Here is a 5,071-nt window from a genome sequence, read left to right as displayed (position 1 = left end):
TCTTTTTGTACCGCTAACCTTGTCCTCCGCGGATCAGCTTGAGGAACACGTGTGGAAGCCATTCGTTTGGCCTAGTCCGTCCCTCTGCCGCTCACCTCGCGAGTACTTCGCTGCTTGTCTTGGCTTCCTTCGCTCTCTCGCAGGTGTCTCATTGCTTGTTCGCCCCTGTATTTGCCCCTCCAATTTACCGCTTCATTGTTTACTCGCAATAGCGGGTACGGGTATTTTACCGTCTCCTTTCACAGTTCTTTTTTTACAACTGGCCTGTGTCTTCCGGCTGCTACCATTCGCGGCTCCACGCGGGCGCGAGCAAGCAAGATTTTATCGAGATTCTACTTCTCATTCGAACCGAATGGGTCTTAAGATGTTCGAAGGCACACAGTAAGCTTTCCGCTCCCCGTTGCTCTCTCTTCTGCCTTAATTTTGGGGCCGGTACTGCTATTTCTGGTGGGATCCCAGATCGTCTTCTACAGGAGCTCAAATCGCGGCGGCCATCTTGGCCGGCAGCTCCACCGGAAGTCTATGTAACTGATATTTTTAAGTAATGTGTAAGTAATAATTAGTTCAAGACAGGGTAATCAATCTATTCTTTACCATCTGGTGAGAAAGGGGGGCTAGAGAGGTGTAAGACCCTATATAAATGGGAACAGAAGCAGCTTACGTTAGAAGAGAGACAACAGACAGAAGAGAAGGAGCTGAGACGAGAGAGAGCTCAGAAGAAGAGACACAGAAAGACAGGACACAGAGAAAGCTAGAGCTGATGTCCTACTTTGTTTGCAGGCAAATAAAGAAGATTTCTCTCTCATTCTGGTGTGTGGTGTTTGACTCCTGAAGTACCACAGATTCTGCTAACAATAGTGGTAATTCCTGCAACAATTCCTGGTGTCAGAAGTGGGATCCCGGACCCTGCATCAATTTCTGGCACCCAACTGACTGAGGAACATTGGCCGGGTATGTATTCTGTATTGTAATCCTAGCTAGGAAACTGTAAACCAGCCCCTCAAAAGTTGAGGGAAGGGGAGTCTGATCAACTCTCAGCGAAGGCCTTAGTACCTTCTAGTCTAGTGGGGACTAGCAGGGAAACCACCAGAGCTTACCTGTATCTGAGAAATCTGAAATTGTTGGGTGGGATTTTTTGTACAGTATGTGTGTGATGCATGAATGATTAAATGAGTGTGGACTTCTTATAGCTGCGGTTCCAGTTAACGCGAGTTCAACTGGCCAGCGACGGAAGGAAGCGATTGTTGTTTGTTTACCTTGTGTCTCTGGATGTGTGGACCCCTTACCACACTTCCAAAAATTTCCCTTCCTTTCTGTGTGTTGTAACTGTAAGCATTATGGGAGGGACATCATCTAGTCAAACTGGTAATCCCCTAGATTGTATGTTTAAGAATTTTAAGAAAGGATTTTTAGTTAATGATTATGGACAGACTTTAAGCTTAAGTACTCTAAGAACCTTGTGTGAAGTTGAGTGGCCATCTATGGGAGTGGGGTGGCCCCCTGGTGGCAGCTTAGATATTGACGTAATCCGGAAGGTCTACAGCATAGTTGTAGGAGAACCAGAATATCTTGAACAACTCCCCTATATAGATTCCTGGGACAGCCTTGTGACTGACCCTCCCTCTTGGTTGAAAACTTATATGGGATCCCTGGTAAAGTTCATGCTGGGCCGCGTTCAAAGAAAGATTATTAGAAAATCTAAACTGGAGGAGGGAAAGAGCCCCAGGAAGCCTACCACCCAATCGGTGGCTTCCGCCCCTACCCTGTCCGAGAAACCCATACTCTCTGATGACCCCTCAGATCTTGAGCCACCACCTTATGGCCCATTGTTGGGGTTCCATTCCACCCCCAGAGATCCACGGCGTCCAGCCCAAGCCTCTCCAGCACAGGCTTCTCTGGATAGTTCCTCCCCTTCTGTGCAAACCCCGCCACATCCTAGGTTGGACTTTTCAGCCAGCATCTACCCTCCTCTGCCACATCCTTCCCTGCTAACCTCCCATGACCCGCTTTGGGCCCCACTCCCTGACTCCTCAACTCCCGACAGCCCAGCCTTTCCCTCTAGTACCCCTTCCCACTCATCAGGGGCCCAGCATCCCTTTCAATGGACTGAATCACCTGTGATCACCTCTCAGCCTATGAGTACCCCTCCCCATCCCTCAGGGGTTCAACACACCTCCCCTGAATGGGTTAGACCCGCTGCAATCACCTTTGAGCATGATAAGGGGGTAGCTCCTAGCTCTACCTCAGGTTCCATTCCCACCTCCTCGAGAGCTCTGCCCCTCCTCCAGGTAACCACCACTCGACCGGATCCTAATAATCAGGGTCAGGTTATACAGGCACAGGCCTACCAGTATGTACCCTTCACAACCACCGATCTCCTGAATTGGAAGACGCATTATCCCTCTTATACTGAAAAGCCTCAGGCAGTGGTGGATCTAGTGGCTAGTATTATGGCCACCCATAACCCAACTTGGACTGATTGTCAACAGCTTCTCCTGACCCTCTTCACAACTGAGGAGAGGCGGAAGATTTTACAAAATGCTGAGGCCATCACGCGAGCGTGTGTCCCCGAGGGGATACAGGACCCAGAGGAATGGGTTAAAGCTCGGTTCCCTCGCGCAGCTCCAGCTTGGGATCCAAATAATGGGCAGCACTATGAACTGTTGTCTGGCTATTGCCGGGACTTGCTGGAAGGTATGAAGAAAGGCATAAAGAGGCCCATTAATCTGGCAAAGGTCTCTGAAATTCTCCAAGGGTCAACTGAATCCCCTGGGGCCTTTTTAGAGCGACTAATTGAAGCCTACAGAACATACACCCCATTTGACCCTGAGGCACTAGAAAACCAGATAATGGTGAATAGTGCATTGGTGGCCCAGAGTATGCCAGATATCCGGAAGAAGCTGCAGCGTCAGGAGGGATTCGCAGGGATGAATACCACCCAGCTAATTGAGATCGCAACAAAGGTTTTCGTTAATAGGGATCAGGAGATGCGCCGAGAGGCTGACCGGAAGATGCAGAAGAAGGCCGACCTTTTGGCGGCAGCCATTACTAACTCCACCCTTAACCGAGGTCGACCTTTAGCCAATGGGAAGCTGAAGTGGGACCCCGGACCGCCAGCCAGGTCTCGAGATTCCTTCAATCAATCCCGGCCACGAGGGGAGAATCCCAGACCACGATTGGAGAGGGATCAGTGCGCCTACTGCAAGGAAAGAGGGCACTGGAAAGATGAATGCCCCCAGAGGCGCCAGGGACTGAGAAGGGGACCAGGAGATCGAGGAAGCCGAGGCCGAGTTCGAGAGGGAAGGTATGAGCCTTCTGAATCTGACATCATTGGGATAGCCGAGATGGCAGAATGGGATGAATAGGACAGACCGGGTTCCTACCCATAGGGAGCAGCTCAATTCCATTCATGATTGATACAGGAGCTGAACACTCTGTTGTGACGGAGCGATTAGCACCTGTGTCTGGAAAAACTGTCCGAGTGGTGGGAGCCACGGAGGTGGAGAACCGGAGGCCCTTCCTGACGACCCGTAGATGCCAATTAGGCTCACACACAGTCACTCATGAATTCCTGTATATGCCAGACTGTCCAATCCCTTTGTTAGGCCGGGACCTGCTGTCCAAGCTTAGGGCCCAAATTTCCTTTGACTCAGATGGCCAGACTTCAGTCTCCTTTCGGCCCCCGATATCCAGCCCTAAGGGCATATTGAGTTTCTGCTGCCCCCTTGAAGAAGAATGGCGGCTGCATCAGTCGCATGGCCAAGTTGACCTATCCCTGGCCGACAGCTTCCAGGTCAATGGGGTATGGGCAGAAGATAATCCCCCAGGGTTGGCCCGAAATATTCCCCCTGTTCATGTAGACTTATTTCCAAGTGCCCGGCCAATCCATCTTCGCCAATACCCAATTCCCCGAAAGGCTCTGGAAGGGATTCAAGCACATCTGAATCGTCTGTTATCCCATGGAATTATTTGACCTTGCCAGTCTCCATGGAATACGCCACTGTTGCCAGTCCAGAAGCCGGGGACTGAGGACTACCGGCCAGTCCAAGACTTACGAGTGGTCAACAAATCCACTATCTCATTACACCCTGTAGTGCCTAATCCATATGTCCTGCTTGGATTGATACCTTCTGGAGCTACCCATTTCACGACACTGGACCTAAAAGATGCCTTCTTTTGTATTCGGGTGACCCCCGCCAGTCAACTGCTTTTTGCCTTTCAATGGGAAAACCCAGTAACAGGACGGAAGCTTCAGTATACATGGACCCGCCTGCCACAGGGGTTCAAGAACTCCCCCACCATTTTTGGGACTGCCCTAGGACAAGACCTTAAGACTTTTAAATCTGAGCCTTCCAGGCGAGTTTTACTCCAGTATGTAGATGACCTCCTGATTGCAGCAGTGACCCAGGAAGAGTGTTTCGAGGCTACCAGAGAATTGCTGGAGTTACTCTTGGATGCAGGTTATAAGGTCTCACGCTCGAAGGCCCAACTCTGTCAGTCAGAAGTGAAGTATCTGGGCTTCTGCATTTCCCAGGGAAGTCGGAGGCTGGATGTCAGTAGGAAGCAAGCGGTTGCTGCAATTCCCCAACCCAAATCCAGAAGGAAAGTTAGGGAATTTCTGGGAGCAGCCGGATTCTGCAGAATTTGGATTCCGAATTTTACACTGACGGCAAAACCCCTTTACCAGGCCACAAAGGGGGTGAAAAGGAACCATTTGAATGGGGACCTATTGCTCAACAATCCTTCATCGCCATAAATAAAGCCCTACTCCAAGCCCCTGCGTTAGGCCTTCCTGATGTGGAGAAACCTTTCTCACTGTATGTCCATGAGCGACAGGGGGTTGCTCTGGGTGTGCTGACCCAGATGATGGGATCCTGGCAGAGGCCTGTTGCATACCTGTCTAAACAGCTGGATGGAGTGGCTAAAGGATGGCCAGCCTGCATGAGGGCCATTGCAGCAACAGCCTTACTGGTCCAGGAAGCTGACAAGTTGACCTTGGGGCAAAACCTGGTTGTCAAAGTCCCCCACGCAGTTCTCACCCTCATGGAGTACAAGGGCAACCACTGGTTTA

This window comes from Microcaecilia unicolor, chromosome 3 (genome assembly GCF_901765095.1).
Source record: "Microcaecilia unicolor chromosome 3, aMicUni1.1, whole genome shotgun sequence".
Taxonomy (NCBI): Eukaryota; Metazoa; Chordata; class Amphibia; order Gymnophiona; family Siphonopidae; genus Microcaecilia; species Microcaecilia unicolor.
This window is presented reverse-complemented; position numbering follows the sequence as displayed.